Genomic DNA, 12,859 nt, shown 5'->3' on the forward strand with positions numbered 1-12,859 from the left:
GGTTTCTCAAAAATCTAAGAATAGAATTACCATATGACCCAACAATCACTCTTCTGAGTACCCAAAAAAGATTGAAAAATTTTATCAGCAAAGATATATGCACCCTGATGTTCATAGCAGCATTATTCACAGTGGCCAAGATGTGGAAACAACTAAAGTGCCCTTTGATTGTGGATTGGATAAAGATGTGTTACATATATTCAATGAATACTACTCAACCATAAGAAAAGATGAAATACTGCTATTTGCAACAACATGGATGGATCTTGGGATTATTACTCTAAGCAAAATTAATTAGATAGAACAAGTTGAGAACCATATGATTGCACTCATATGTGGGATATAAAACTGAAAGCAACAAATATGACAAAGGAAGAAAGACTTATGGGTATGGACAATAGATTAGTGGTTACCAGAGGAAAGCAGAGAAGAGGGGAAGGTATACAAGAATAAAGAGAGTCAAACATATGATGACAGAAGGAAATTTAACTTTGAATGAACACGTGAAACCTATATAATTTTATTAACCAATGTCACCTTAATACATTTAATTATAAATAAAAATAATAAAATACATTTTAAAGAATGTCGAGTGTTTTTATTTCAGTCCAAGATATGCCTAAATATCTCATGTATGGGATTACTTAATTATACATTTTACCTCTTCTTAAAATTTGTCTTATAAGAAATTTAAATCATTTTTGCTTATATTTCTTCAGTTTTGTGTCTGTGCCATATATCAAGCCACTTAAAATAGAAAACACAAGATTTTCACTGTATTGCTTATGTAACCTGTCAAATTGTAACCCCCAAATCCATAAAATATGAACACTAAAATTTATAATAGCTCTGGACAAAATAACTAATATCTATTGATTGTTCTGCTTTCTCTGTCTTAGAATAGTTATTGTGTTGGTCTTCAAATAGAGCCTGATGAATTACACAGCCTTTCCTTGTTGATGATAAGCATTGTCTTCCTCCAAAAAATAGTAGCTTCCACACCAAACACATTTTATTAATAAGGTTATTTTTGAGATTTGAGACCTGTAGCAGATAGATTAAGTCACTCTCAACAAAAACTCTATTTTTTTTTTCATTTGTATTTGGAATAAAATCCAAAGTTATTATCAATGGCGGCAAACTTTCTATCTCTCTAGTTATATCTTTATAAGACTCCCTACAAAGAGTCTCACAGTGGCTGAAAATTTTAAAAATGGTTTCAAACAAAGACCTTAGGGCTTTCCAAACAGAGGGACAGGCATTGTCTTCTCCCAGAGAGCTTCACTTAGCTTTGCCCTGCAAATATTACTAACTCAGAGAGGCAGTTCCTGTTCACTTCACTTCTTTCCATCTACTGAACACAAGATGGCTTTCATTAATTTCACATTGCTTTTCTCAACAGTACGTATTTTAATCTATTTTCTATATATATATTTTTTTAGGTGAGCCAACCCTTGGATGACCTCACAGATTGCAAGGGCATTGTCAGCTCACAATCCCTTCTTTCTTTCTTTCTTTTTTTTTTTTTTTTAACACATATAGCACCTGGTCTTCCTAGGTGGTCTCCCATCCAAGTACTAACCAGGCCTGATCCTGCTTAGCTTCTGAGATCAGACAGGATCAGGCTTGTTTAGGGTAGCACGGCCATGGACTCTATTTTATTCTTGTCATTTCTTTTTTCCCCACCATCTACACAAAGTATGATTTATGAGCATAATTTTAAAATTTCATCATAATGCCTGACAATTATTTTATAATACATTATTAATAAATAATAACTGATAAATAAATGATGATCATAACGACGATAAATAAATGAAAATAATATTTAGACTCCCTTTTTTTTCTTCACGGGCTTTCAATAACTTAAGCTTCAACCCATGCAACAAGTTGGTTCACGTTTTTACCTCTCTCTCAATATTATGCCTTGTATAAATTTCTTTGCATTTCTTCATGTTATTTTGCTAACACATTTAGTTGTGACTTGGGTATCCTCTTCCATCTATTTTCTGGGTATTAAAACTTCTATTTTCCAAAGGTCAATTCTGTTATTTTTATAAATGAATACAATCTCTTTCTTAAGAGTCCTCTAATATCAATTGTTAAATTAATATTTTGCTGCCACACCAAATCAGATAATCAATCTCCTTCTGGTAGCATCTACCCAAAGATAAAAATCTTTACTTTCATTTATTCGAATTACTTTTGAAACATTTCTAAATTTTTTTTAAAGTTTAGATATTTTCTCCTTTAGAATTAATAATCATATTTCTTATATTTCTAATATATAAGTGAATTTTTCACTACTATAAGTGAAAAATACAAAAACATAGATATGTATAAAGTTCAGCATTATTAAAATTTTATTTTATAACTCCACTTTTTGTGTCCTACATGATTTAAAAGACAAACGAATCAAACAATTATTTAAAATTTATGTTAAAGGGTACACTGTGAATAAAAATGTGGATTTTAATAACAATAGCATAGAGGATAAACTGAAGTTGTAGACTGCAAAGTTTTTAAATGTATTTGAAGCTAAATTGTTATCAATCCAACATAGATTATTAGCAATTTAGGATGCTCAGTATAATTCCCGTACTAACTACTGAAAATATAGGTACAAAAATACAGAAAAGAAAATAAGGGTGGCAATCAAAAGGTACATGGCTAAAAATTAATCAAACACAAAAGGAGAAAATATTGAAAAAAAACCTAAGAAATAAAAAATATATAACATATAGTGAATAGTAGGAAAAATGACAGTAGTTCTCTCATCAATAATTACTTTAAATGTAAATTGATTGAGTTCACCCATTAAGAGCCTAGCAAAACAAATTATTTTTAAAAACATAATCTAACTATATGCTGTGGATGTTACTTATTTTCTTAATTTTATTTTCTTAATTTATTTTTATCTTCTATTTACAGTTGACATTCAGTACTATACTAGTTTTAGCGGTAGAACATAATGGTTTAATATTTACATAATTTATGATATAATCTCCCCATAATCCTAGTACTCACATGAAACCATACACACTTATTATGATGTTATTAACTATATTTCTTGTGCTGTACTTTGTATACCTGTAACTATTTTGCAACTTCAAATTTGTACTTCTCAATCCCTTTATGTTTTCCCCAGCCTCCTGAACTTCTCCTATCTGGCAATAAATTTGTTCCTTGTAGCTATGTTTGTTTCTGTTTTGTTAATTTGTTTATTTTGTTTTTTATATTCCAAATAGAAGAAAGATCATGTGGTATTTGCTAAGACTTCCAATACTATGTTGAATAAAAGTGATGAGAGTGAACATTCTTTTCTTATTTCTGATCATAAGAAAAAAACTTTTATCTTTCCACCATTCGAGTTTGATATTAGCCGTGGGTTTGTCATATATGACCTTTATTATGTTGAGTTATGTTCCCCTTTATGCTCACTTTGCTAAGAGTTTTAATTGTAAATGGATGTTGTGTTTTGTCAAATGCTTTTCTTCAATCTTGCATACCAGAAATAAATCCTACTTGATTATAGTGTGTATGTGACCTTTTTAATGTATTGAAAAATATGGCTTGCTAACATTTTGTTGAGGATTTTTGCATCTATGTTCATCAGTGATATTGGCCTATAATTTTGTATTTTTGTAATGTTTTGCATGTTTTTGAAATCAGGGTAATGCTAGCATTGTAAAATAAGATAGGGAGGCTCTCCTTCTCTTGAATTTTTTGAAATACTTTGCAAAGATTAGTTAATTTTTCTTTGAATGTTTGGTAAAATTCACCTGTGAAGCAATGTGGTTCAGGAATTTTGTTTAATGTGAGTTTTTTGATTAATGATTTAATTTTGTTAGGAGTCATTGGTTTGGTCAGATTTTCTATTTATTCCTAATTCAGTCTTAGAATATCGGATGTTAAGAATTTATACATTTCCTTCAAGTTGTCAATTTGTTGGCATGTGATTATTCATAGTATTTTGTCACAATCCTTTGTGTTAATGTGGTGTCAGTTGTCACTTTTATTTCATTTCTGTTTTATTTATTTGAGTCCTCTCTCTTTTTTTCTTGATTTTTCTGGTTAAAAGTTTATCGATTCTGTTTATTTTTTCAAAGAACCAGCTCTTGGTTTCATTAATCTTTTCTACTTTTTTTAGAATTTATTTTATTATTTCTTTATTATTTCCTTCCTTCTAGTCATTTTCGGCCTTATTTGTTTTTATTTTTTAATTCTTTTAGGTGTAAGGTAGATTATTTATTAGAGATTTTTCTTGTTTCTTGAGGTGTGGCTGTATTGATATAAATTTTTCTCTTAGAGCTAGTTTGACTGCAATCCATAGATTTGGGGGGAGTTGTTGTTTTTCCACATCATTTGTCATAACGCAGCTTTTGATTTCTTCTTTAATTTCATGATTAACCCTTTAATTGTTTAGCGGCATGTCATTTAGCCTCCACGTGTTTTTTAAAATATTTTTTGTAATTAATTTTCAATTTCATAATACCATGATTGAAGATGATTCATATGATTTCAATCTTCTTAAATATATTGAGAGTTGTTTTGTGACCTAATGTGATATCCTGAAAAACATTTCATGTGTGCTTGAAAAAAATGTATACACTGCTGCTTTGGGGTAAAATGTTCTAAAAATATCAATTAAATCTATCAAGTATAATGTGTTTCTTTAGGATTACTGTTTCCTTTTTGATTTTCTGTCTGGATGATCTATTTATTGATGTCAATGGGCTGTTGAAGTTCCCCACCATGACAATACTGTCAATCTCTTCCTTTATGTTGGTTAATATTTGCTTTATGTATTTAGGGGCTCCTATGTTGGGTACATAAGTGCTTACAAGGGTTTGTATCTTCTTATTTAATTGATTCCTTTATCATTATATAATGTTCTTCGTTTCATGTTCTAGCCATTGTTTTTAAGTCTATTTTGTCTTTTATAAGTATTGCTATCCCAGTTTTTGTTTGTTTGTTTTCATTTGCATGAATTTTTTTTCTATTTGTTTACTTTTAGTCTCTGCATGTGTTTCAATCTGAAGTGGGTTTCCTGTAGGTAGCATATGTATGGTACCTACATATCCAGTCAGTCACCCTAGGCCTTTGATTGGAGCATTTAATCTATTTACATTTAAAGTAATTGGATAAATATATAGTTATTGTCATTTTATTATTCATGTATTTAATTTTTTTCCTCTTCAACTTAAAGATTATCCTTAACATTTTTTGTAATACTGGTTTGGTGGTGATGAACTCATTTTTCTAGTCTGGAAAGCTCTTTATCTCATGATTAACCCATTCATTGTTTAGTAGCATGTTGTTTAGTCTCCATGTGTTTGTATATTTTCCTTTTTTTTTTCTTGTAGCTGATTTCTAGTTTCATACTATTGTAGTTGGAGAAGACATGTCATATGACTTACTTTCTGGACTAACTTGTGGTCTATCCCAGGAAATGTTCTATGTGCACTTGACAAGAATGCATATTTTGCTGCTTTGGGGTGAAATGCTTTTAAAATATCAATTAAATCCATCTTTTCTAGTGTGTCATTTAAGGCTGATGTTTCTTTGTTGATTTTCTGTCTGGAAGACTTGTCCATTGGTTTCAAAAGAGTGTTAGTCTTCTACTATGAGTGTATTACTGCTGATCTCTCCCTTTATGTTGGTTTATTATTACTTTATGTATGTAGATGCTCCTACGTTGGGTGCATGTAAGTTTACTAGGGTTATGTCCTCTTGTTACATTGATCCCTTTATTATTATGTAATGATCTTCTTTATCTCTTATTACAGTTTTTTAAAGTTTATTTTAAGTACTGCTACTCCAGCTATTTTTTATTTCCATCTATATGAAATATCTTTTTCCATCCCTTAATTTCAGTCTGTGTGTGTCATTTTATCTAAAGTGAGTCTCTTGTAGACAGCATATATATACAGATTGTTTTCTATCCATTCAGCTTCATTATGTCTTTTGATTGGAACACTTAATCTATTTACATTAAAAATGATTATTGATAAATACATAATTATCATCATTTTATTTTTCATATTTATGAATTTTTCCCATTCTTTTTTTAGAAGTACCCTTGACTTTTTTTTCCACAATTCTAACTTGTTGATAATGAATTCCTTTAGCTTTTTTATTTCTGGGAAGCTCTTTACGTCACCTTCAATTTTAATTAATAGTCTTACTGAGTAGAGTAACCTTGATTGTAGGTCCTTGCTTTTGATCACTTTCAGTGTTTGGTGCAATCCTTTCTGGCCTGCAAAGTTTCTATTGAGAAGTGAGCCAATAGTCTAATGGGATCTCCCTGGTAGAAAACCCTCTTGTGCTTTTTAATTGCTGGTTTTAAAATTTTTTCTTTACTTTGAAAATATTTTCTTCCATTCTGTAAGTTGTATTTTAACTTTCTTAATAATGTCCTTTGATGTGTAAAAGTTATTAGTTATGAAGTCGATTTATCTCTATTTTTCTTTTGTTGCTCCTGCTTTTTGTGTTGACAGTGTCTTTTAAAATAAATTATTTTTTAGAAGTATTGTAAGTCTTTTGAGACTTTTCAGTCTTTTGAAAATGAAAATTAACCATTTTAAAAACAATATTGAGTAGTTGTTGACTTTTGGGGGTTTGAATTTTTATTATTTTATTTTATTTATTTTATTTGTTATTAAATTTATTGAGGTGACATTGATTAATAAAATTATATAGTTTTTAAGTGTATAATTTAATGTAATACTGCATCATCTGTATATTTCATTGTGTGTTCATCACTCAGAGTTAGATTTCTGTCCATCACCATATATTTGGCCCTTTTTACCCTTATCTACCTTTGCCTCTCACCTATTTTCCTCTGGTAACTACTAAACTGTTGTCAGCAATCCGATAAATGTTTAGAATCCAGAATATATAAAGAACTATTACAACTCAACAAAAAGACCCCCTAAAATATTAAAAATAGCCAAAAAACTTGAACAGATAGTTCTCCAAAGAAGATATACAACTGGCCAACAAGCACACAAAGAGATGCTCAACATCATTAATCATCAGAGAAATGGAAATCAAGACCACATTGAGGTATCACTTTTTACCCACTAGAATGGCTATAATCAAAAAAATGAAAACAAGTATTGGTGAGGATTTAGAGAAACTAGAACCCTCAAACATAGCTGGCTGAAAATGTAAAATAACTATTTTACATAGTAACTAAACTTAGTTACTATGGAAAACAGTTTGGCAGTTCCTCAAAAAACTAAACAAAAAATTACTTGAAAAAATACAAATAAGGACTCTCATATGTGTCATATGCCAATGTTCACAGCAGTATTATTCATAATAATAAAAAAGTGTAAACAATCTAAATATTTATCAATGGAGAAATAAACAAATTGTGATATATGCATGAGTTGGAATATTACTTATACATAAAAAGAATGAAGCACTAATACATGCTAAAATATGAACAAACCTGGAAACCATAATGTTAAATAAAAGAAGACAGACAAAAATGGTCACATATTGTATAATTCCATTTCTATGAAATGTCCAAAATAAGCAAGTCCACAAAGACAGAACAGGGCTTGAGGGGAGGGGAAATAGAAAGCAACTGCTTAAGAGTGAGGAGATAAAAATGTTATGGAATTAGATAAAGATGGTGGTTGTGCAACACTATGAATAACTAAAAATATTACTCAATTATTCACTTTAATGTGGTTTATTTTATGTTATATGAATTTTACCTCAATAAAAAATTAATATCAAATTTACAAAAGAAAAAAATTCTTGTCTAACATTTTTCATTCTAATTATTATGTGTCTTAGTGTGTTCCTCTTTGTGTTCATCATTTTGGGACTCCCTGTGTTTCCTGTACTTGTATTTCTCTTTCTTTTACTGAGTTAGGGAAATTTTTAGTCATTATATCTTCAAATAGATTTTCAATTCCTTGCTCTCTTGCTTCTCCTTCTGGTACCCCTATAATGCAAATGTTTGTATGTTTGATGTTGTCCCAGAGGTACCTTAAACTATTCTTATATTTTTCTTATCTTTTGTGATTCCAATTGGACATTTTCTGCTACTTTGTCTTCCAAATTACTGATATTATTCTCTGTTTTATATATTCTACTGTTGATTCTCTCTAATGTATTCTCTATTTTGGTTATTGTATTTTTCATTTCTAACTCATTCTTTGTTATGGTTTTTGTCTTTTTTAGCAAGTTCTCACTGAGACTATCTATGCTTTCCCTAAGGTTATTGAGTATCTATCCTTATAACCAGTGATTTAAACTCTGCATATGGTGAATTGTCTGCCTTTATTTTATTTAGTTATTTATGAAGCTGTCTTCTATCTTTTTCATTTCAGACATGTTTCTTTGTCTTCTCATATTAGCTGCCTCCTTGTGTTTATTTCTATGTATTAGATAGATCTGCTATACCTTCTAATATTGGCAGAGTGGCTTTATGTGGTAAGTGTCCTGTGAGGACCAGTGGCATAATCTCCCTGATCATCTGAGCTGGGTGTTCCAGGAGTATCTTTTCTGTGGGTTGTGTACGCCCTTTTCCCGAATTTGGCCCCTGATTGCTGTCGGCACATCAGTGGTTTTAATTGACTTTCAGGCTGACTGGCTATGAGTATTGATCATAACTCTATGGATGAGCTTTTGTGCATCATTGATGCCAAGGATTGGGATTAACTATAGCAGGATTCTATTTCTTGCTGAGTTCACCCTTTTGGTGTGTTCTTTATGGAGCTAACTGAATGGCCCTCTGGTGTGGTCTGAAGCCAGCCACCAGATGTGTCACTTCTGGGGCCTCTTGGGAGGGCCTCAATAGAGTCCTAAATCAGCTTTTTCCTATCTTTGACCCAGAGCTATTTTGTAAGAGCTACAATGTAATCTGCAGTTGGTAGCTGCCTCGAATGGTATTGGAGGCACCTGGGAGAGACTATGCTTGGAACTGAGGCCAGCTTCCACTAGAGCTAGGCTGGGACTCACTTAGCAGGAAATACTGAACATGCTGAAACCACCTACTTTTTGTTTGCAGTTTGTGGACCTTTCAGAGATTCTAGGCAAGGCTTTAGCTTGGACCAAGGTTGGCCACTTTTGAGAAGCAGCTCCTAAAAGAGGTCTGGGCCGCTGTGAGAGTGGGTGGGGCAGGGTCTCAAGAAATCACCAGCATGGATAAAGCACTGTTAGCCAGTTTGATGGAGACTCAGATTCAGTGCTTACCTGGGCCTGCAGGCAGGGTTGAGGACAAGCTCAGACAAGGAATAATGGCACCTGCCTACCAACTGAATGAAGGGAAGGTTAAAAAAAGAAATAGCACTTTTATCCTAGCCAGAGCTGCCCTTCCATCCATTACTCTGAAGTCAGAATGCACATTCTTATCAAATGTGCATGATATTTTCTCCAGGATATACTAATATTAAGCCAAAAAAATTCAATAAAATTAAAAAGATTGAAATAATACAAGTTATCTTTTCAGATACAATATAATGGAATAAGAAATCAGTCACAGAAGGAAAACTAAAAAATGTATAAATATGTGAAAATTAAAGAACATAATTTTAATCAACATACTAAAGAAGAAATCAGAAGAAAAATAAAAAAATAAATTTAGATAAAAAATAAATCAAACAACATATGAAAACTATGAGATGCAAAAGTGTTCTTTAAAGGAAATTTATAGCTATAAATGACTATGTTAAAAAAAGATGTCAAATCCATAGCCTAAATTAACATCTTAAAGAACAAGATAAAAAAGACTAAACTAAATTTAAAGTTTGTATAAAGAAGGAAATTATAAAGATTAGAGGGTAGATAGATTAAATTTATTTAGAAAGATAGAGAAGATACAGTTAACTAAAATCAGAAATGTGAGTGAAATATTACTATCTTATATAAAAAGAATTACAGAAAAATACTGTAAAATTTTTTCGCCAACAAGTTAGATAACCTAGATGAAATGGTCATATTCCTAGAAACACAAAATTTACTAAAGACTTATAACAGGTAAAGAAAGTGATTCAGTAATCAAAAACTTCCCAACAAAAGAAACATTCTGGACCAGATACTTACTTCACCTGTTATTTCTACCAAATATTTAAAGAATAATTAATACCAGTCCTTCTCAAACTCTTCTGAAAAAAAAAAAAAAAAGGAAAAGAAGACTTCCTATCTCATACACAAGGCCAGCATAACCCTAACAGAAAAATAAGCAAAGATATTATGATTAAAGAAAAGATATTACAATTACATATATTGCAATATATATAAACAAAGATGCAAATATTATCAACAAAATACTAACAAGCTGACATTATATTAAAAAAAATATACAAATGAAATGGGTAAAGAGGGTGTACTGTCTATTTGCAAGTTGCCAAGAAAGTAGATCTTAAAAGTTCTCCTCACAAGAAAATTAAATTTGTGAATATGAATAGTGATGAATGCTAACTAGATTTATTACAGCAATTATTTTGCGATGTATGCAAATATTGAATCATTATAATGCACACCTGGAAATAACATAGTGTTATATGTCAAACAAACAAACAAACAGTTCGCATAGGAATCTCTTGAGTAATTTTAAAAACATTATAAATTATATTATATGTTAATCACAAGTGTTATTTATCTGAAAAAGATAAGGATAGTTAAACATAAGGAAATTAGTTAATGTCACATATTGCATTAATCCTAAATCTCAAATCATCAAAATACTGCTGTAAGCAATTAAGAAAGACCTAAATAAATGGAAATTCATTCAGTGTCTATGAATTGAAAGATAATACTTTTCAGATGGCAATGGTACTTAAAGTAATGTAAAAAATGTAAATGCAAATCTATTAAAATCTCATTTTTTAGAAATAAAAAAAATTATCCTAAAGTTCATATGAAATGGAAAGAAATACCAAGCAGTCAAAAAGATTTTGAAAAAAGAAAATAAATTTGGAAGAGTCACAATGTACAATTGCAAACATTATTACAAAACTGCAGTAATAAGAAAAAATGTACAATTGGCAATCATACAGACATATAGATCAATGGAATAAAATTTAGAGTTTAGAAACAAACCCATACATCTATGGTCAATTGATTTTTGATAAAGGTAATATAATTGGAAAATAGTTGTCTTTTCAACAAATGGTGCTGGGAAGATTAAATATTCCCATTAAAAAATATTGGACTCCTAACACACATCATATATAAAAATTATTTCAAAATGGATCTATTATTTAATATAAAAGCCAAAACTACAAAAATCTTAGAAGAAAATATGGGGAAATCTTCAAGTCCTTGGATTTGACAATGGATTCTTAGAGGTGACATGAAGAACATGAGCAACAAAAGAAAAAATTACATAAACTAAAATTAATCAAGTTTAAAAACTATCGTGCATCAAAGAACATTAAGAAAGTAAAAACAGAATAAACAATATTTGCAAACAAGATACTAATAAGGAATTTATATTTAAAACATATAAATAATTATTACAGGTCAATAATAAAAACATAAATAACCCAATTTAAAAATGGGCAAAATATTAAATAGACATTTGTCCAAAGAAGGTATAAAGTGATCTAGGAGCACATTCGAAGATGTACATCATTAATCAATAGAAAAATGCAGATTTAAACCAAAATAAGATACCACTTCTGTTCTACTATAATGACTAAAATCAGACAATAGTAAGTATTGACTAGGATGTGGAGAATTTACAACCCTCACACATTGCTTGTGGGAATGTTAAATGGTGTAATCGCTTTGGAAAACCTAATGTTAATCATTGCATTATTAAATGACTTGGAAATTTTAATAAGTAAAGAGAGAATTTGAAACGCATGCTCACACAAAAATGTGTACATGAATGTTTATATCAGAATAATATAATAATAATAATAATAATTCAATTTTCATTAACTCATTAATCAATAAACATATGTGGTATATCCCTACAACAGAATAGTCTTCTGACATAAAAAATAAACTATTTATGGATGTTACAACAGTAATGAACCTTAAAATGTCTAGTTATAAAAGATCACATGTTCTATAATTCAATTTGTATAAGAAAATCTAGAAATGGAGTATAGATTAAGTTCTCTAGGGCTGGGGGGGTGGGGTGACTAATGGTGACTGACTGTTAATGAGCATGAGTTTTCTTTTGGAAGAGAGAGAAATATTCTAATATCAGATTATGGTGGAATAACTCTGTGAATCTGGTAAAAATCATTAAATTTTACACTTAAAATGGGTAAATTTTATGGTATTTAAATTATATTTCCAGTCTATGGCCATGCTACCCTGACCAAGCCCAATCCTGTCTGATCTTGGAAGGTAAGCAGGGTCAGGCCTGGTTAGTACTTGGATGAAAGACCACCTAGGAAGATCAGGTGCTGTAGACATAAAAAATAAGAAAAAATATAAGATTGTAAGCTGACAAGATCTTTGCAATCTGTGAGGTCAACCAAAGGTTGCCTTGCCTAAAAAAGATAATAGAATAATAGACACTGTGAATTTAATTAACCCCGAGCCACTGATCAGCTCTAGTCCATGGCCTGTTAGAAACCAGGCCACAGAGCAAGCAGAAGGTAAGCAGCAGGAGAGCAAGCAACGCTTCATCTGCATTTGCAGCTGTTCCCCAGCGCTAGCATCACCACCTCAGCTGCAACTCAGATCATCAGGCATTAGGTTCTTATAGGAGCACCAGTTCTTGGTGTCCAAAATAGTGGGGACTACTGCTCTAAAACATCCTTTATTTCAGTCTTCTTCTTATATCAGAATCTTTTATCTGTGTTTGAACTTTTCCTCGTTTCTCATGTTGGAGACAAATTTAAAAGAACACTTCAAGATCTAAATATAAGACCTG

The 12,859-nt window shown here is 30.7% G+C and overlaps 2 pseudogenes; one reads left to right on the forward strand and one right to left on the reverse strand.

Moving 5' to 3' along the window:
* Positions 1-1,533: 1,533 nt before the first annotated feature.
* On the reverse strand, positions 1,534-1,652 carry LOC118609738 (annotated as a pseudogene).
* A 10,624-nt stretch (positions 1,653-12,276) lies between these two features.
* Positions 12,277-12,395, forward strand: LOC118609600 (annotated as a pseudogene).
* The last annotated feature ends 464 nt before the right edge of the window (positions 12,396-12,859 follow it).

This window comes from Rousettus aegyptiacus, unplaced genomic scaffold (assembly GCF_014176215.1).
Source record: "Rousettus aegyptiacus isolate mRouAeg1 unplaced genomic scaffold, mRouAeg1.p scaffold_m13_p_11, whole genome shotgun sequence".
NCBI classification, from domain to species: domain Eukaryota; kingdom Metazoa; phylum Chordata; class Mammalia; order Chiroptera; family Pteropodidae; genus Rousettus; species Rousettus aegyptiacus.